This window comes from Pseudopodoces humilis, chromosome 11, assembly GCF_049639895.1.
Source record: "Pseudopodoces humilis isolate 2021_Gansu_Grassland_sample_001 chromosome 11, ASM4963989v1, whole genome shotgun sequence".
Lineage (NCBI taxonomy): Eukaryota > Metazoa > Chordata > Aves > Passeriformes > Paridae > Pseudopodoces > Pseudopodoces humilis.
In genome coordinates this window covers 22853061-22874387 of record NC_142210.1, presented here as the reverse complement: position 1 = coordinate 22874387, position 21327 = coordinate 22853061, and the positions used below count along the sequence as shown (strand labels likewise).

Genomic DNA, 21327 nt, shown 5'->3' with positions numbered 1-21327 from the left:
ACAGCGCCCAGAGGAGACAGTGTGGGGAATTTTCTGTGTGCCAGGTGGAAATCTGAACTTGTGGAGTACTGCAGGATATGAGGCTGCACCAGAAATAAATGTAGAGAGAAGTTTCTATCTCTAGCCTTACTTTCACAGTTCTGTTTCATTTTCATTAAATTCAAGAGGGAAAAGAATGTTGCTGCTTTTTTCCTCATTTCAGTCAATAACTTGGGCAAAATATCCTGCCCTGCTCCTTTCTCAGTCTCTCTCTAAACCAAGGATTAGGACACTGCCCCAAACTTTATGAAGGATCCAGTCTGCTCTGAAAAACTCCAGCACGGATTTCAGGCACACTGCGAGTGCCACAGGTGTACAGATCCCATGAAATTCACAGACTTCATCCGCTCACAGATCTCTGTAGCCATTCTTCTGACCAGAGGATACGGAAGAGGGAATAAAATCCCAAATATTCCACTTGCTGCCTTGTTTGTTTAGCAAGTGGCCCTCACTTGTGGCAGAGAGAGATTTCTGAGCGGTTTTAAATGTCCTGCAGGGAGGGCTGGCTCTGGCTTTGGTTTACTGAAACTTTTGCAGCTTTCACTCCCAGTTACTCTTCCCACTGTTCCCGAGGTGAACGGGGTGAAATATCTATTCCTCCTCACCCTTTGAAGCTTTTTTTTTTTTTTTTTTTAGTGACAATCTTGGGTTACTTCTGAGTGAATAACTCACTGCCAGGTCAAGCAGAGTGTGGGGTTTTGTGTGTGTGTATGTGCACTGATAAATCCCAGCCTTGGATCCCTGCTTTCAGATCAGCTCTTCAGGAGTTTGGTTCAGTCCTTGCTGAGCTCAGTGGGAATTCTGCCTGGGGGAAAAACTGAGAATCTTCGCTTTGCCTTTGATTTCATTCAAGCTGGCTTTTGAAAAACACCCAGCTGATCCCCCAGAACGCTGGGAGTGCTGAGGGCTGCTCCTCCTGTGCCTGATGACCACGAAACAGCTCGGCAAGATCTGAACAGGAGATGGTTTGATCCCTTCATCCCCCTGGCTGGAATTAGTGCTGGATGTTGAGGGAAGCACAGCTGATCATTAAGTGCTGATCATTAAGTGCTGATCATTAAGTGCTGATCATTAACTGCTGCTCTCCTTGCTGTGAAGGGGAAATACCTGGACTGCAAAGATTGGAAATAAGGAATTCAACCTTGCAAGTTTCTGTGTCAGTGAGGAGAGAGGAAGGAATGGCTTTATGGAATTCAGGGATGGGATCACCACCAGCAGATTCCGTCTTTGGTTGTAACAGAGTTAACTTGGGACTCCTAGAAGAGCCTTTCACCCCAGTTTGCAGCACTGAAGGGACCTCAGTCAGGATTCCTTGTGTGAATATTCAGGAAGGAGCTGAATGGGCTTGTCCAGAACTCATTCTGAAATAAATTACTTGCATCAGCAGCATCGTTTTCACTCATTCTGGCTCTTTGATATATTTGACTGTGGATATTGGGTGTGGGAGGTGGGTCTCTGCAGGCTCAGACAGTGCTAGAGGGGAGGGGGCTGAAAGGACAGCTCAGCTCAGGTGTTTAATTCAGATGTTCTACAAAACCCTCTGAGAGAGCCTTTTTTTTTTTTGACAGTGATTGCATAAGAAGTGGGAGTGAGGTGATGAGTCCTCCTCGGGGTATTAGTCATAACACAGACATTGCCTTGAAACATCTCCAGTTGGTACAGCTGTACTTTCAACTTGAAAAAGGAATCATTTGGCTGTGGTGGGACTTGGAGGTCTGGAGATCCTCACTGGCTTTTCTGAATTTTTCTTATATTAAACATTTCACAGTTCCATGTTACGGATTTCTCCTAATTTTTCACTATTGGAAAACTCGGTCAGTGGGGATTTGTTTTTATCTCTCCCAAAATGACAAATACAAACTTAATTGAAAGGGAAATGATTTTCCAGATTTATAGATTTCTAAGGCTGAGAGCCTGCATGAGTAACTTTAATTAAATTCATTTTCCTGCAGAGCTGCTCCTTGTTTCAGTTCCTCAAATCCCTACACATGTTGCTCCTCCCAGCTTTTCAGTTTGCTCATGAGAGATTATTTAAATGCTTGTCAGCTGCCTTTACCTGGAGGAACAGGGATAATTTCAAATGTTTCTAAGGAGATGGGGAAAAAAAATATTGTGGCCTTTCCTAATTTTTGTTCTACTTCGTATGGATGAGTGTAAGTCAACACCCAAGTGATAAATCTGAGCCCAGAGCAGTCCTGATATTTTTCTTCAATTATTTTCTCGTTGGCCTATGTGTGTGTAGCCAGGAGGCCGTGTGGTAGTAATGGGACTTTGAATGCTGTTAATTAGATAATGAAGAGCCTTCAGAGGCTTAATAAGGTTAATGGAGAGTGGCATGGCCAGAACCTATGGAGGAGAAGTGTTGGGCTGCTGGGGAAGTTCAGCTGGAGAGAGAAAGGTGAGTGCAGCGTTGTTTTTTACATAGAACTTGGATAAAGTGGAGAAAAAGCTGGCTCAGGAATTGTGTGGATTGATGGTGTCCTGAGGAGATGTGGCAGGAGTTGTTGTGCAGCAGGAAACACTCAGGTGTGGAGAAGGAATTGTCTTATCAAAGGGAACAGGGCGAAGCTCTTGGAGATGAAAGAAGGACTCGTCTCTGAGCTGTGGATATTAAGAGGTGGATGCATGAAACCTGTGTGAAGAGAAAAGCAGTTTTGTCCTGGCACAAAAGGTGTGCCCAGGACTTTTCGTTTCAGTCAGGAGCGACTGCTTTTGGATCCAGGGGAAACACAAGAGTGAGGGAAATTAAAGTTCTTAATGTGTGTTCGTGTTGAGGTGTTCTTAGGAAACCTGTGATGATAAAATGGTAAATTGGGGTTTGAGGGAAGAGTCTGTCTCGAAGGATGGAGACCAGACCCAAAGCCAGGAGAGGGAATGGATTTCCTGAAGCTGAGCCATGGCCAAGCTCAGCAGGTCTGGTGGTGTTCCAGCCATGGCAATGCCCAGGGTCAGTTTTGATGCTCCTGTGCTTAAGTGAGATGGGGTTTTGAGTGTGAGGTTTTTTTCCTGTTGAGCCCTCACTTTAAAACACAAGACTCGATCCAGGGTTGGTGGGAATGTGCTGTGTAGGAGGGACTGCACACGTGGCTTGTCCCAAATGCCAGTGGAAAAACTGCCAGAGGAAAAAGTGATCCACAGAGTTTAAGAACTGGCTGTGAGTTCAAGTGTGCAAGAGTTCTGGTGAGCATTGCTTCCCTTTTTTCAATTTTTCTTTGAAAGGAGGGAAAGGATTTTTTTTTCAATACCTCTAAAATACCTCTGCCAGCTGATATGAAAATTTGAGGAGAGATTAACAGCACTGTGTGGAGAAAACCTTAAAAATAAAGTTAGCTGAGTTGTAGATTAAGTCCCAGGACAGTTATCAGGTGTGTGATACACAGACTATTTATTAAGGAAGGACAAAGACACCAAGCTGTGCAGATAAGCTCTGAATTATCATAAACTCCATTTTGCATCAGAAACTGGTCTTTTAATTCAAAAGGAAATATTCATAAGCCATCTTCGTTTCTAATTTGAATATAATGTGATGAAACCTGTTAATAGGAGAGACTGGTGGGATTTCTCTGTTTTGCTGTCACAACAGGTGGCTGTGGAACACAGACTTAGCAAGGTGGCCCCTCAGAAATGAGAGCCTCATGAATTTTAAGAGGAAATTCAAATGCACATCAAGGATAGAGAAACAGGATCTTACCTTGCATGGGGAAAAAGAAAATTCCAAAGTCCAAGGAAGTTTGTGGGGGAAGTTACGTTGGATTTGGTCTAAGTGTTAGTCTGGTATTAAGGAAAGCTGCAAAATCTGCATGTTTTTAAGTTATGGGTGGTTGCATTTTGGTCAGGGTTGAATGTTTATTGCATGAAGATGATCTGAACTTTGAAGTTTGCAGCTGGTAGGAAAATTGAGGGTTTATTGCTGGGATGGCAGGAAATTCAGTCCTAAGGAATGTAATAACACTGGGGTTTCACTCCCACTTACCTTTTGCTTGTACTTAGGCTTTATGATAGACCAAGTGAATGAGTGAACAACTTGGTGCACAATGAGCATAAACTTCGTTTGGATGAGAAATACATATTGTAATTCAATTGTGCTTCAGTATGTAAAATAGAAACCTTGCTGGTGTCAGGACATTCTGACTGCATTTGATTTTAATGATGTTCTTGCAAAACTTGTGGCTGGGGAAAGAACTGAGGGCTTTGCTCTCCAATTCCTGGTGCATCTTGCTTTGTTTAGTGAAGTGATTCATCCACCAGGTGATGCCCCTGTTGTCCTTGTGGAGCTGCCCATTAAACACATGGCACAGCCATTCCTTCCCCTGCTTCTGGAAATAATGATCCTTTTGGCTGTGCTGCATCAGATGGGCGAGGTTTATGGAATGGCTTTTTAAGTGAGATGTCCAGGGGAAGGAACACTTTTCAAAACAATTTTTTTAAATTTTTTTTTTTTAGCTAATCTGTGCTTTTGACTGTTGGGGAAGAAATATTGGGTTTTGAAGAGGCTTAATGGCTTTGGAGGTGGTTTGGGAATGGTCGATGTGTTGGATGTGAGCACTGGGGATGAGAGAGCAGCAGAGTTGCAGAGCAAAATAGAATTTGAGTAAATAAACCATAGGAGGGAGCATCTGCCTTCAGCTCTGCTGGGTTCTTGGTTGAGTCCCAGCCCTGCAGAGCTTGTTCTGTTTGGGCTTTACCCAACACCCACCAGAGTCAGATGGGAAGTTCTCCAGGCTTTTTCTGGCCATGTCCAGGAGGGTCTTCCATGGCTTAGCTGCTGCCTCTGACCAGCCTGCTACGAGTTGTGCATCCCACAAAAACCCCACCTGCATATTCCAGCTTTGAGAGTTGCCAGTTATTCTTAAATGACCTGAACAACCACTCTGTGGAAGAATTTTCCAGTTCCTTTCCTTAATTTCAGCGCTGTGTCCATGGTTTTTGCCCGTTGTTCAGTGGAATGGCTTTGCTGATGTGTCTCCTCGGTACTAAGCTACTTAATGTATCTTGAAATGGTCTAATTTTTTTGGCATTCCAGAGGACGTGGAATTATATATGTTATTGAGGATGTGCCCTGCTATTCCCTAAAGAATATAAAAATAGAAATTAATAAAAAGTGGTTTAAGTGGATCTGGGGTTATGAAGGGGATTAAGGCTGTGTGTACACACAGGTTTGTCTGCTCCTCGGTGTGACTTTGCTCTCTGATGTAAACAAGTGAGGTGACCTTCCCCTGGCAGAATAAAGACAGAGTGGGGTAGGGAGTGTGGATAATTTATAAGCTTTTCTCTATAGATAAGAATGAATATCCTGTATAAATCACAGTGCTGCAGAAGTCTGGAGGAATTTTCAGTGCTGTGAGGTGATGCAAGCCCCAGACTGTCAGAGTTGAGTCTTCTCAGAAGGTGTGTGTTGGATGAAGAATAAATCTGTCACAACATGAAGATACTGCAACGTATTTTACTGGATCTTGGGCCAGAGCAAAGTTTGTGTGTGGGGAAGGGAAGCAGCTCAACAGGAAGCACAGAAATTCAAATTTTCCTTTTCTCTGGGATGGTTTCTGAAGCCTCTCTGTATCTCCTATTGTGCAATTTGATATTTAAGTGCTGCTCAGGTCACAAAGTCTGTAGTATTTTGTTTTTAATGCTCAGAGTTGGCATCCAGCCCCACAGATGTGCAGCTCAGACTGGGTTTATCCTGTTCCTAGAGGAGTTGTGGGCAGTGCTGGATGCAGGGAACAGCAAGTGAGGTACAATTTCAGGAAAACCCATCTGAATCACAAAACACAATCATGGGGTCGCTCAGGTTGGGAGAGACCTTTAAGATCATGATGATCACCACTAACCCGTGTTCTCCAGTGCCACCCACATCCAAGTGTTATTTGAACAGATCCAGGGGTGGTGATTCCGCCACTTCCCTGGGCAGCCTGATCCTGGCCTTGGCAGCCCTTTAGGTGAAGAAATTTTTCCAGATTCCCGATTGAAACCTCCCCTGGTGCAGCTCGAGACCATTTCCTTTTATCCTGTGCTCCCTGGGGGAAGAGACTGGCGCTCACCTCACTCCAGCCTCCTCCCAGGGAGTTGTAAAACGTGGGAAGGTCTCCCTGGAGCCTCCTTTTCTCCAGGTTAAACACCCCAAAACCCCCGAGCTGTGTGGCTGCTGCCAAGGAGAGCAGGCAGAGTGTGAACTGGGCAGCAAAAGCAGCCCTGGAAAGGATGGAACCCCACTCCAGGGATGTCTGGATCAATCTGTTGGAGCCTCACCCGTGTTGTTCAGAGGTGGGGAAAAAGAAATGCAAATTGAAGACAGGCTTAGGAGCAGAGCTTTGGGAAACTGCTGCTGGACTGTCCCCTGCAGTTTTCCAGAGGTATAAATTATTTTATTGCTGTTAGCAGGGAGCCTCTGGGCTGTAATTACACAGCCATGGAGTCCAGAATGGCTTTCCAAGATGCCCCAGCTGCTTTGCTGGAACCCGCTGGTGCTCTTTGCTTCTTTATTCCGACAGAAAATGCCTAGGGCTGCCTCCTGCTCCGTGGAAGGCAGCTAAAGGAGTTAATTGAATTTAATCCTGGGTCTGCAAGGCAGAAATCTGGAAATCATGAAATCTGGAGCCTGAGCTGTGTTTGAGGTTGAAGAGAGAGTTAAGGAAGCCTTGGAGAGCAAATTCACTGCTTGGAGACCAACAGGGCACAGGAAATGCAAAGCTCCAAAAGTGCTGAGGATTTCACCAGAATGTGACCAAAACACTTGAGAAATGCTCCAGGGCTTTTCAGATGTTCTCACCACTGGTAACTTAAAAACCCCTCTTGTTCCCAGTGGTGTGTGATGGATTGTGCTCCAGCAAACATCTTCCAAGGCACAATTCCCACATTCCGATTCTGCCGTTCCGTGGTTTCGTTTGCAGAGATGTTTTTTGGTAACAATAAAACATTTTGGTTGTGTGAGGAGGTCTTTGTGGAGGAGCTCAGCGTCTCAAATGGAGCCTGAGGATCTGTTGCTCCTAATGAATTGGCTTAAATTAATTAACTGGGCAAAACAGAGTTGGACTTTGATGTTATTTTGTAAACACTGAATGTTTTGGGGTTTTTTTTTTTGTGTGTTCTGCCACACATTTATAAACAGAGCATGTTTCTGTAAGAGGTAAGAAAAAAAAAATAGCCTGGCAAGTCAGCTTGGTACAGAACTTATAAATTATGACCATTGAAAACAGTGAAATATATTAATATAGCAGAAAAATTAGGTCCTGGAAATGGTGTTTGGCAAAGCAAATATTGGAGGGAACATATCCTAGAAGAAAAAAACTGTGTTGATGGTAGCTCTGATTTTCAGTAGCCGAATATAAACATTTATTTTTTCCCCAATAATATTTTATACACACTTTTTATATACTCTTATTCCTCTTGCTTATCCCCAGCAGGGTGAGAATTTAGGGGAAGAATGTGAGGAGAGAAAAAATTGAGGCTTGTCACTAAATTCCTCATAAATTGCTAGGGAGAAGCCTGTTGATAGTGAGTGGGACTCGTGTTTATACCGTGTTGGTAACGTGGTTTCGGTATTTCTTTACTTAAACATTCAAGATCCATTTTAGTTCAACCAAAATATAAGAAATTAATTAAAATTTTGGCTTCCTGGCTGAGAAGAAGAAAATCTGTGGAGAGGTCTTCATCCCGAGAGCTAAGAGACTGAAGAATTGGCTCGTTTGTGTGCAAGTTATTTGATATTTCTTATGGTTCCATCCCAAATCTGATATTAAATATGGTGTATTGGTTTTATGGCAGCTCTGACCTGAACCCAGATTTTATTGCTACTTTGGAAACAAATCCTTCTTTCCAAGGGTTCAGTTCTGTGCTGGATGTTACAAAAAAGCACAATAGATGTCAACTCTGCCTTAAAAGTTGTAGGTTCAGTTTGGGTAGGCACTAACTAGATAATTGCTACCTGCTGTGGAATAGAATGTGTTGTTATTTAATGTATGCAGATTTGCAGGAGAAAAAAAAGCCTGATGAATAACCTCATTTTCAGGCATAAAATGCACTTTAATTTGAGACTGAGATTTAAAAAAACATGCATTGCTCCTCCCCTGTGTATCAGTGGTGGGAAGCTCTGGTTTCTCATTCCTGTGGAGAAAACAGGAGCTTGGCTTGTGGTTACGAAAAATGTTGGTGTTTCTTGTTTTGGTTATATTTTTTCTCCCTTTTGGTTATGTTTTTAATCAGTTGAGCAACAATTTGCTGAAGTTTTTCCCTCCAACTTCAGGCCTTCAGGAGGATTCCTCATCCTCACATTCCCTGTTTTCCTTCCATTCCTTTCTCCCAGTGGACGTTGCACATTTTCTCTCTCCCTCTGCACAAATTTGGCAGCAGAAAGGAGAAGGACCACGGGGATCTTTCTGATTCTCCTCATTCTTATCACTTTATCACTCTTTGGAAAGCATCTTTTCCTTGTGCTGTGTGGATTTTGAGCCTTAGCCAGCTGTGTTCCCAGGCAGGATGGGCAGGGTGTGTTTTATTTACCCAGTGGAGCATTTGAGATGGTGGATAAGGGTTCCTCCTCCTCCCCCCTGTCCTCTCCCCGTGTGCTTGAGATGTTGTCTGGAAGAAAAATGATGGTAACTTTTGATACTGGTATCATCTAGTGCCTCTGTGAGTGTGAAAGTTTTATATCCTTTTACCCTTGTTTCTTCGTCTCTGCCAGCTTTTCCTAAGTGCAGCGAATCTGACAAAAGTTTCCTTTATCTTGTGCTGATTCCTGTGTGTAGGTGAAGCACTGCAGATGTTTGAGATCGTGATCTGCTGCAGAGGTTATTATTTTTCCTAGACACTGGGAATGGGGAATACAAAGGATAAAAAGACAGATTAAGTTTCCCAGAACCAGAGGAGGTTTTAATCTTCATGCTGGGAAGAATCTCCCTCAGCAAAGAGTTGGTGGTACAACCTGGTGAATAATTTTAAATACCATTTTCTTACCTTGTGATATCTAGCAGTGTTTCCTGTGTGATTTGACAACTGAAATGCTGTGGGGAAAGAATACTGGCACTCCTGGTTATTGTCTTCCTCACAGGGCAGAAATCTTTTGTGGGCTGCTGCTGGCAAAGTTACAGGCCGAAGAAAGGAGGTGTGGAAATGAAGGGTCTGAATCCAGGTTCAGGGAAGGTTTGTGCCAGGTGAGGAGCTGGGCTCTGCTTCATCCTTGACTAAATTGGTGCTGGTACAAGTTCTTTAATACAGCCTCAATTTCCAGCTGTCCCTGTCAATCTGTGGTTTGGCTCCTTCCTCCTCTCACTGACAGTGTGATGGGGAATCTGAGAATTTCCAAGGATTCCAGAGTTTCCCTAATCTGTGGCTGAGAGAAGAAGTTGGCTCCTGCAGCGAGGAAACCTTATTTACACCTAAAAACTGCCCTGTGTGCAGGGTGGAGGAGCTGAGAGCTGTTCCAGCTGGGTTTGTGGCAGCATCCTGGCACTAAAACACCAGCATTATTTAAGGATGGAATTGATGGAGCTGCCAGGGGAGGCTGGGATGTGCACAGGGACATCCCAAAGCTGTTCTGGTACCAGCAGACCAGAGCTGCCAGTGGGCCAGGACAGTGCCATCCCCCCAGAGCTCTGTGCTGGAGCTTCTCGTGCTCCTGCCTGTTCTGGTCTTCCCAGATAAAACAGGAGCACTCCCTGGGAACAGCTGAAAATGGCAAGCTGCTGTTTGGGTTGATTAATTTATGAAGCTTGGAAGTCATTTTCTGTAATAATTACCCAGGTTGAAAATGATTAAAATTCAGCGTCAGCTGCTTCTTATAGTCAAGCTTGTGCTGCTTTATGTGGTAGGTGGAATAATTTCTTGTAAGAGCCCATTTAAAAGCTTTCTTGAAGAGATCAGCAACTGTCATCTTTATTTCCAGTATTCTCCTTTTCTAATATTTGTGTTTCTACTCCCACTTTGACGTATTTGAACTATGATACCTTGTTGGGAGTGAAATGGGAGATAAAGACCGAGCGCATCTGGTTTGTTCCAGGAACTCCAGACCTCCTTGAAGTGATTCCAGTAGCTGTAAATCATTAGCACAGCTTACATCTCAATCTGCTGCACATCATTCCGTGTGCTTTTAATCCTGGATTTTTTAAAATAAAGGACTTCTGGCAAATTCAGAATCGTTTTGTCACAAAGCAAGAATTACACGGATGCTATCAGTCAGCAGCCTGAGAATAATCACAAAGGAGTTTTTTCATTACAAATTGTGTGAAGCTATTTTTTGTGGGAAGATGTAGAGGCTTTTTATGAGGGCTTGTGGACTGACCCTTCTCTGGCAGTTCTTGTGTTCTCAAGTCAGACTTGACTGCAGCAGATCACACCTGGCTTGGGAAAAAAGAAAATATCCCAGACTTTCCTGATGCATTCGTTTCCAACTTCATGGGGAAAAAAAATAAAAAGGAGGGCGAGGCTAGGCCTTGTATTTTGTTCTTGTTTTCTTGAAGTTGAAGTAGTCTGTTGAAATGGGTGTTTTGTACTTTGTGTTTATTTCTGTCCTGAGTTTCCCTTTCCTGCCCCAGTCTTTTGGGATAAATCAGTCTCCTGACCGAGGAGAGCTGCTGGAATGTGGATTCCAGCAGGGTGGCCCAGCTGATCTCTGGGACAGCTTTTGCACAGTCAGGAGCTGGGGCTGTATTTTTCATTTGGCTCCTGATTACAGCTCTCTAAAGGAACCAGAGATCAGCCTCCACTTGCTGCTGTCGCATTTTCTGTTCAGCACAGGTGTTCCCTTTTCATTTCCTGCTGGATGAGTGAGAGCCCAATTCGAAATCCAGTCCAATTCTGCCAGTGAGGTGTCTGGGGATGTGGGAACTTCCATTAAAATAATTTCCCAGTCTGTTTTCTGGGAAAGGCCACTTCAAACTTCACTTGGAGCAAATTTTACCACTCAGCAGAGCACACAACATCTATTATTACCAGAGAAGCTTCACTCTGCCGAGCTTTAATTAGAAAGCCTCTGTTGTAGGCTGTCAGGAGAATGCCAAAATAGCCATAATGAGAGTTGCTGCAATTCATCACCTCTCTGACTCCTCAGAGCAGGCGTGGAGCACAAAATTCTGGGTGGCCAAGTGGTGAGATGATTCACAAGAGCTGGAGATGAATTGAGTGGAAGCTCCTCTGCGTGTATTTAACTCTGTGAGTTAAATAAGTATGAGCAGTCGTTCGAGGGGAGCTGGGAGCACACACACACACATCCTGCCTGCCTTCCAGGGAGGGGCAGGAGATTTTGGGGTGCCCCAGTTCGGTCCCTGCTGCTGCTGCTCGGGGCTCTCGGTGCCCCTGGGTGAGGCAGATCACATGGATTTAGGGAATTTGGGCTTTCTATAATTAATAAAGTATTGCTTGAATAACCAGTGTCAGATGGTATCTGAGTGTTGTGATTTCCTGCTGAAATGGGTAACTCTGAGCAAAACCATTTTCCTTGCCCCACTGCTGAATCTCAAACTGAAATTCACGCTCACCTTTAACAATGGCAGGGAAGCACACTTGACACCTTGAGGCTTTGAGACTTGTGCTGTTTCCCATTTTTATTGTGGCCAGAAGTTTCATTAGAACAGCTGTTCTCGTGCCTGGTTGTTAATCCTTTTTTTATTATTATTTTTATTTTTAATAAGGACAAAAGGAGTGCAGCAGAAGTGTTAGGGAAGCTCCAGCAGCACAGCACACAGTTGGCTTCAGGCATGGGTGAATGGGCAGCGAGGATTCTGTTTTATCCAAACAGCTTTGGTTGTATTTCTAGGGGTATTTTCAGCTACTAAAAAAAAAAAAAAAATAAGCTCTATCCAGTGTTTTAAACCTCTCCTCTGAGCTTCAAGGCGAGGAATATTGCCTCTGTATGTTTTCTTTAAATTGAAAAAAAAAGTCTTGAATCTCCACAGATTCACAGAATGATGAAGGTTGGAAAAGATCTGAGGTTATCAAGTCCAACCATGAGCCCAGCACCAACATGGCCAGCGTTCAGCCGTGTCCTCAAGTGTCACATCCTCTCATTCCTGAACTTCCAGGCGTGGTGATGATTCCACCACTTCCCTGGGCAGCCCGTGAGGCTTCCTAGCTGGGAACCTCTCCTTGTCTGTATGTGCCTTCTGTGGCCTTTAGAGTCAGAGGAAAAAGCCATTTTCTGGGATCTTTTGGACCTTCTTATTGCACCTGCTCAACTCTTTCTGCCCTTCTGGCTTCTTGTTGCTGTTGAATAATGGGTTGAGTAGATTTGGGGGAGTGATTTATTCATTTTCAATGTGTCAGGGTGGCCCAGACTCTGGTAATTACTTCACAAAGCAATAAAGGAATAAAGGAGAGGATTCAGCACAGGTTTTGTTGATCAGTGTGCTCATGAGGAGCTGTGGGGACGGAGCTGCTGTGCAGTGAGTTTTTGGGGTCATCTTCCATCAGGACCACCCCGAGTTGCTCAGCTTTGCACCCCGGAATAGCTTGGTTTTTTAGGGGGAATGGAGATTGTGGTTTTGGTCTGTTCTGTTCTTACACATCCATTATTACCTGTGGTAACCATTAAAAATATGTTTGATTTTTTTAAACAAAATCCCCCAAATCCACGAGTGGTGTTTATCGGCCTGCAGTCCTTTCGTGCTGTGGCAGAGGTGTGTGCACTGCCTAAACCTTTTCTGGATTCCATCTGGTGACAAACTGGAGCCTTTTTAGGACTCTGCTTTTTCCTTTTTTCTTTTCTCAGAGCTGGGCTTTCCTTTCCCCATTTCCATGAAAAGCTGACATTTCCCTCAGAGGAGTGTGCTGGGCTTCCCTTAGCGCTCCTGATAAAGGAGCTTTCTTCAAAGCCTCTCACAAAACAAAAAAGCCATTTTCACAATGCTGGGAGGAGGAGAGTGAAAGAATCGACAAAAAAAAAAAAAAACAGATCCCTTTCCAATCCCTTGGTTCCGTGGCACAGCTGAAGTTTACACTAATTAGAAATCATCTGGAGGCTGTGCAGCAGATTGAGTCTTGGGCTGGAAGTGCTTCCTGACAGGTGGTTCAGCACAAAGCAACACCACAATTACCTAACCCCCTGTTTGATTTGTGGATACCCTCGCTGCTGCTCGCATTATTTAATGAACTGTGTGCTTCCCCTGGCCTCCCTGCGGCACACGGTGCTCCTTTCCAGAGCCGCAGCCTGTGCTCCGGGGGTAACCCTTCTGTCCCACGCCAGGGGAGCATCCCTGCTCCTGACAGGTGAAAACCCGAATTTAAATGCTGCAAATTCTTCATCTGGGAAGATCAGAGAATTGCTGGCTTGTTTGGGTTGGGAAGGACCTTAAACTGATGCCTTTCCACCCCCTGCCAGGGGCAGGGACACATTCCACAACCCCAGCTTGCTCCAAGCCCTGTCCAACCTTGGGAACTTCCAGGGATGGGGAAGAGGTGGGATGCTTGGAAATTTTAATCGTGTGGTCAGGGGCTTTGTTTACCCTCTCGATTGGAGGGGATTTCTTTAGCTCTGTTATATCTCATTGCAAACTCTTGTTGTGGACTGGAGGAATTAACTTCTTAATGAAGTTAATCAGAACTCGAGATGGTCGCTCTGAGATTTTTTTCCTAATATTTTTAACAAGTCCAACACAGATTCTGTGATTACTGTAACCATTCCCAATCAGAAAGGGAAAGATAAGGGCTCTGCTGGCCATGAAGGATTTCCTGAGCTTATCAGAGCTTGCTGGATGTCTGCAGGTTTTGTATCAAACGCCCTCAGGGTTATGGACTCTCCGTGTCCTCGGAGTCCTGGTCAGAGTCTGGCTGCTTCAGCCCCACGGGAAGTGTTTTATAAACTGAATTTATGTGGAGTAGCACAGCTGCAGAATGGTCTGTGACCCACAGAAGTGTTCCCTCTCATGTAGTTCAGCCTCTGATGTGATTACACTCTTCAGCAAACACATATATTGAAATTCTCCTTCCAAGTGAACTTGGCTGTTTATTACGAGAGAGCCTCTCAGTGAAGCAAATGAAGTCAAAATTTGAATCCACAGGCATGGAGAGAGAGAGCTATTTTGTGCTGTTTTCTTCTCTCCCAGACCTGTGTTAATCAGTCATTATTTCTATTTGATTCCCCTCACAAATAACTTGAATTTCAAACCTTTCAGAAAAAAAAATTAGAGTAGCCTCTACAATTCCAGACTTGTGATTATAACTACAAATGATGAAGCAGATGAAATTATACTAATAAAAATACAGAAAGGTGTTTCTTTAGAAGCAGTTATTAGCATTGGGTGGGTTATTTAAATGTTCATGTCATGTTTGATTTGGGTGGTGTTACATGAACTCAGGAGGTAAAAGGTTTTTTTTTTATGGAATGTGTTTAATGTATCAGCTCCTTGTGGAAAAGTAGGTTCAAAGAGATTAAGTAAAAAAAGATACTCTCCCAAAATAATGTTAATTAGATAGTTTTAGTTTTATTTTCTGTGTCATAGGTGGATTTAGCAGGTGTCCTGGGACCACAGAGTGGATTGGGTAGGGAGGGACATTAAACCTGATCCAGAGCCACCCCTGCCATGGCAGGGACACCTCCCACTGTCCCAGGTTCTCCAAACCCCATCCAGCCTGGCCTTGGGCACTGCCAGGGATCCAGGGGCAGCCACAGCTGCTCTGGGAAACTGTGCCAGAAGAGTTTCTTCTCAAAATAGAATCTAAACCTTCCCTCCTGCACCTTAAGGCCAGTTGGGCCCAGGATTTACACTGGTGTGGATTGTCTTGGACATTTTTATCAGGAGGGAAGAATGAAGTGGAAGTGAGCAGGAGGAGCGTTCATTCCAGGTGTGGAAATGAGGTCTGTGAGAATAAGAGGCAGCACCCAGGCACAGCTCTGCTTCTCCCTGTGAAAACCCATCCCTGACCTGGCCCCACCAGGAAGATGGAGGCAGAATATTGCTTATTTTTGGGGATTTTTATCAAATCCTGGTGATTTTGGTCAGGGAAGGGGTGGGAGTGTCTGGGTTCCAGGTGAGTCCCTGGCACCCCTCACCCAGCTGGATCTCAGGTGTGTGTCCTCCTCAGGAATTCCATTTTGGCAAAGCTTCCCCTGCGTGTCTGAAGGCCAGGCTGGAACCATTCAAGCTGTGAGATGTGAACAGGCTCAGGGTGTTTCTGAGCTGTCAGAGGGACGTGTGTATTTGGAGGCCCCAAATCTGTGCATCTGCTCAGCAGTATTGTCTGAGCCACCCCTGTGAGGCAGGGAAATTACTCATCCTGCACACTGGGCCATTTATAGACCTCTGCCAGATTGGAACCTGACAGTGTGGTGGGATGAGCAGCTCCTCAGATGCTGGCTGCAACACTGATTGTTAAGAATAAAATAAAATGAAATTGGCATCTTAAATTATTTGCCAAATCTAAGTCAAGTTGTATGCCTAAGGTGCAAAAGTGTTTTATTGCATTAATTTATTTATAATTTATTTATAAATTTATAATTTATTGCATTAAATTAATGAAACTGCATTTTAAATGTAGAGTCCTCCCGATCAGAGATGCCAATATCCATATTTTCCGTGAAACTGTAGGACTTTTAGGGCAACAAATGTTCATAGGTGTGTGGACACAGAGCTTAAATCCTCAATCACCTCTCCCGTGCCTGTTGCAGTGAAGGCTGAATGAATTCACAGAAAGCTGATCTCTTCCAGGGTTGTTTTTCTTTTTCTGATGAGTTGTATTGTGGAGGAAATTGCTCTTTGATTTTTGCCCTCTTGAGCAGCTGCTCTTCTCGCTGAGGAAGTGCCCTCTGAAGTGCCAACACCAGCTCAAGATCAGGCTGGAGAGCAGCGCTGAGTTAATCAGGCTCAGCTCATTTGGAGCCTAATCCACTGCCTATTGAAGGCATTGCAGAAATTCTCTTTGACCTGGGCACGCTCCAGAACAGCTCCAGCCTGGGCTTCATGACTAAATCAACTTAAAAAAAAATCCCCCATGGACACGAGAGCTCTGTGGAATTGCACAGCTGGCAAATCTGCTTGCATTTGCTTCCACCAAACAAATGGGTGATTTTCAAGAATAGTGAGGTTTCAGTGCTGCCAGGGTTTGCTGTGGCTTTGAAATTCACACTGTCAGCTCCTCACACTGGGCTTTATTTCACAAATCGTGAAAAGGTGAGGCCTTCTTCTGCCAGCTGGAAGAGGATCTTAACTTGTCTGATCAGGGGAAAAAATGGCACTTGCAAAATGGGAGGTGTTTTTATTCTGTGCAAATGGATCAGCAGAAAGTGGGGATTTTCTTTTCCTTAATTTTTTTAGAATTTTTATTTTATTTTTTTCCTCCATGCCTCGTTCCTTCCTCTTGCTGGTGTGAGCTTTGTGTTGGGAGGCAGGGGAGCAGCTGAGGGGCTGGGAATGCAGTGCACAGGGGGAATTTGCTGAGCACAGGAGCTGGGCTGGAGCAGTGACCTGCAGGAACATCAGCAGAGAGCCAGTGACCATACCCTACCCTCTGTGGGGCTGAGAATTCCAAGGAATTCCTTTTGGAATAATAATGTGAAGAAAATTAATGTTAATTAAGCTTAGCTTCATAACCCTAAATGCTTTAGCTTTCAAGCTCATTCCTGCAGTTTTTTTTCCATACACAGAACCCAAGGATTCTCCAATAAATAGATTTTGTTTTCACTAAACACTGGTGGGTGAGCTCATGCTCCTTGCCAAGGTGATGTGTTTAAATTACTCAGTATTTTAAATAAAAACAAGTTTTTATTCAGTGTGCTTGGTGAGCATCATGGGAGGATGTCTGAGATATTGTAGCACCTGCTAAACTTTAAATTTTGATTTTTTTCCAATTTACCTACATGGCTCCATTTGCTTCTCCCAGGAGAGCGTGATCCAGCTGCAAAGAGTGAATCTCTCTCTATTTATGGAAGTGATCTTTGACAGGAATTAATATTTATCAATGAAAGACAAATTTAGAGAGTTCAGTGTCTTTATCCCTGGTGCAGCCCAGGGTGAGGAGAGTTCTGCCTGCTTGACTCGCTCTGAAATCGTTGGAGATCTGTAAATTCAGCTCTAATCTTCCTACAGGGAAACGTTACTGTTAATATCCAAAGCCTATTAAAAAGGGATTTCACATCTTTGGAATTTATTATCGAATCTCAAAGATGTGGAACCCATTTTTAATAGGTTTTGAACTTTACAGGCTCTCTGTAAGGATATAATATTGTGATGTGGTATAAAGCTTGTGAAGTATATTTTTTCCCCTCTTATAACAGTTGTTTTAAAGTGGTGATTTCCCAGTTGTTTGAGGAGGTTTTTTGTGTTCTCCCCCTCTGCCCCCCCAATTTTTTTTGTTCCCCTCAGCGAACAGATTTTTATGTAACAACAATTTCAGTAGCACTTCGGATCATGGAAATCACCTAATTCATTGGAGAGATCCATAAAAATCCCTTTTTTCTCCCCCTTCCCTGCCAGTCCCATGAGAATTTAATGGCATTGGTGTTTTCCTTACTGTGCCTTCATCAGAAATTCTGTAATATCAGTAATGTACTCCGAGATACAGTAAATATACTTATTATAGCAACTGCAACCATGCTTCATCCAGCTTCAGTAATTAGCCATGCTAATTACAGTTGGGATGCGGGCTGGGAGATGGTGTGCTACATTAAAACCAGAGAAATTAAACCAGAGCTGGCTGATGGAACTATTATGTTCTTTTGGGGCCTGCAGATCTTAGTGAGGCATTAGCTAATTAAAAACACCGGGATAGTTCCTGAATAAACTATTAAAGCTAAAGGTTACTTTCACACTTGAGTGGTAGATGTCAAAATGAGGGGTTTTTTTCCCTTATTTGTGGCCCTTGTGGAACAGAGATTGAAAAATACCGAGCACAAAAAAACCCTTGGTTTTGTAATGGCAGAAATTTGTGATGGTGAAAGGATTTGGAAAAGGCTTTTCCTGCGTGGTCGTTTTCAGCTTTGGTTGCCTGAAGAGGCTGGAGAGGGACTTTGGATAAGGCTTGGAGTGACAGGACACAGGGAATGGCTTCAAACTGGCAGAGAGCAGGTTTAGATGGATATTGGGAAGGAATTCTCCCCTGTCAGGGTGGGGAAGGGCTGGATTAGAATTCCCAGGGAAGCTGTGTCAGCCCTGGATCCCTGGCAGTGCCCAAGGCCAGGCTGGACACTGGGGCATGGAGCAGCCTGGGACAGTGGGAGGTGTCCCTGCCATGACAGGGGTGGCACTGGATGATTTTTGAAGTCTTTTCCAGCCCGAACCATTCTATAATTCTCTGACACTTGAAGGCATCGTCCCTGTGGTCCTGCTCCGCAGCCAGGCCGGGGGCTGGATCCTGATCTGAGAAATGTCTCAGGTATTTCTGGGGTTGTGCTGCTCTGCAGAGCTCTCTCCTTAGCCCTCCTGAATCCTGAATCACTTATCCTCTATTACTGAGTAAATCCTTTCCTCAGCAACAGGCGCAAGTAGAGAAATCCAGGTCTTTGCCGAGGATTTTGAAAGGCACAGTGCCATTGACTCTTAGGAGAGGGTGGGGATGTGGGAGCTGAGGCGTTTGACGACTCATTCCAGGAGAGAATTCTTGTAAGAATGTTCTTTACAAGAAAAGGCATCACTGCTGGGACTGTAACTCTCATATCCAGCTCAAAAGCATCAGATTTAGAAGACAAAGTGTACACGCAGCAGAGGTTTCTTTCCCACTGTCATGGTGAAGGTGTTTAGAGAAGAAAGAGTCCGTGCTTCTGGAGCTCCATGGCACTGGAGAGGAGCTCGGGCTCCCACCCCTGGCGGTGTCCAGGGCCAGGCTGGACGGGGCTTGGAGCCAGCTGGGATGGTGGAAAGGGTCCCTGCCATGGCAGGGGGTGGAATGAGATGAGGTTTAACATCCCTCCCAACCCACACCACTCTGGGTGCTGGGATTGCTGCTTTATGGACCGATGAGAGGCCTTTTCCCTGTGCAATGAGTAGGCAGCAATCAAACCCCACCTCGAAAGCTTTGAGTTGCTGGAGCAAGCAAAGGATCATCTGTTCAAGGTTTGGGGAGTCTCAGGGCTCTGCCACTCAGGCAGGTTTTGGGCCTCTCTCAAATGAACATCATTCTCTTGCTGATTTATCTGCACAAGTTCCACGACTTTATTGTTCACATTGGAGAAAAATCTGCTCCTACAATCTGGATACTAAAATACTCCTGCTTATTTCCAATGCTAATGCTCCAGTTCCTGCTTGAGATTTTCCTGGGGAATCAGTTTCCAAGGGAGCACAATGAGGCTGAGTAGGAGGGGCAGAGCAGGTGGGGGAGTCATTTAGTTGCCAAACTGTCTTTCATGTATCGAAGATTCTTCCACCTTTCTTCAAAAGGACAAGGATATCTTCAAGAAAACTAAGAAGAGATTTTGCTTCTGGAAGGGGAAATGAAACAATTCCAAGTATTAAGGTGAGGTGTCGTGCAGGAGAATAGATGAGAGCAGAAGTGTCAGGGCATATTTTACCAAATAGACTTTTCAAAAACTTCCTCTTGGATCATTCTGGTGAATATTCTCCTTAGATAATGCACACTGCAGATTATTTACATTTAAAATAGCGTAATTACCAGTCAGAGAGATGGAGCATCGCCATTGCCAAGAAGTATTTTGTTTAATTAACACTTTCTAATGGTCTCTCCAGCACTGTTGATGTTGTTGGAGGTCACACTGCTAATTCTAAGAACGAGTCGCCTCACGGGCAGAAGTTGCCTCTCCCCATTAATCAGCTTTGCAACTTTCCAAGGTTTTACCATGGAAGGTTTAATTTTCTCTGACAATAATTATTTTCTGATAGAATTGGGAAACTGGCAGGAGACCAAACTTGTTTTTTGAGTGCTTTACAGGGAGGTTGGGAGTGAATAGAGAGCAGCTCCAGCCGTCTCACAAGATGCTTTTGCCTGCTCAGCAGTGGACACAGCAGGACACGATTTTCCATCCTTCCCAAAAATGCCTGGAAAAAGCTTTTTGCATGCCTGCTATAATATTCAGAAAGCTGACAACTTTTGCCTGGAGAAAAAGCGTTTCCACGATGAGATATTACACAAAGAACATGAATTTCAGTTGTCTTAATGGTGACTTCTGTCGTTAGATGTTTTGAATTTTTTAAATCATATTTATAGCAAGAACATTACAAGGGAGAATATTCATGGTTGGTGAGATTAATACACCAATTCTGCTAAAACAAGGGGTGAAATTCCTGTAGGAAATGATCTGAAGGGCTTGAATGGAGTGGTGTGGTTTGGAAAAGTTTTAATCAGGAGGAATTGCTGGAGAAGCAGAAGTTCAGGGTGGGTTTGGGTTCTTCCAGCCAAATCCTGAACACAAAAATCTCCCCTTTGTGGAGGCTTCTGTCTGCAGGTCAGCCAGGATCTCATGAGAAGGTGGAGACAGGAACAAAAATCATTAAAAAAAAGGAAAAAAAAACCATAAAAAAATGGTAATAAATTATAAGAGAGCTGCTGAAATGGGTCAGTGTTATTGCTGAGCTCCGAGCTGGCTGCTTTATTTTCCTTTCCCTCCCTCAGAGTTTGTTTGAGGAGGTAAGAAAGCAAAAACTGCTTGAGGAGAAGAACTTTGTTGTTTGAAGAAGAGGAGTAGGGTAAGAATACAGATCTGAAGTACAGCTCTCCTCCCACTGTGTCTGGAGTTTTGTCCTGGGTTTCTACGAGGAGCTGTGGATTTCTTGGTAATTCCCCGTTATCGTCATTCTCATGTTTAGCAAAGGGATGTTAAGAAAAGCAAAAAGCTGAAATAAACAGTAAATTTCAATTTAGGGTTTGAGCCACAAAGCTTCAATTAGCCTGTGACTCTGAGGCAAGCTCATCATCTTGTTTTAAGTTAGTTTTTTTGTAAAATAAAAAAAGCTAAAATTAGCAAAAAAATTAAAATGTGTTGGTGGCTGACTCAGCATTATGAAGCAGAAATTTCTTTCGTGTCATCTGAGGGATTCTTTTAAAAGTTTTAGTAAAACTTTTAAATTCCTTTAGTAAAATGAATTAATTCTGTTCCAGGCCTGCTGCTGCCCATCCTTCATTAGGATGTGGTGGATATTGGCTGGCAAACACAGAATTCTGGAATTGGTCACTTTATTTTAATTATGAGATGCTCAAGGATAAGACACTGCTGCTCTCAAAACCTTAAAAACCAAAATTCCACCAAACAAAAGGAAACCCCAGCCCACAGCACAGAGGGTTTTGTTTGAGGTGGTGAAGGAATATTTTGTTTGCCATTTAGGAGTTTAAGGATCTTTAGGATCAAAGTCAACTTGCAGGTGATAATTTAGAATAAAGTAACAAACAAACAGAGCCACTCAAAAAATCCTTCCAGGG

At 43.9% G+C, this 21327-nt stretch overlaps 1 long non-coding RNA gene across 2 annotated transcripts in view; it reads left to right on the top strand.

Moving 5' to 3' along the window:
• The first annotated feature begins 2392 nt into the window (after positions 1-2392).
• LOC148183631 (uncharacterized) overlaps positions 2393-21327 on the top strand; it is a 98984-nt gene continuing 80049 nt past the window's right edge. The window contains exons 1-3 of one of the 2 annotated variants that reach the window (XR_015773513.1): positions 2393-2437; positions 9083-9185; positions 9263-9434. This is a non-coding gene — a long non-coding RNA (uncharacterized LOC148183631). Of the gene's footprint in view, positions 2438-9082; positions 9186-9262; positions 9435-21327 lie in introns of those variants that run through there. The other variant, XR_015773512.1, reaches the window with a different exon arrangement.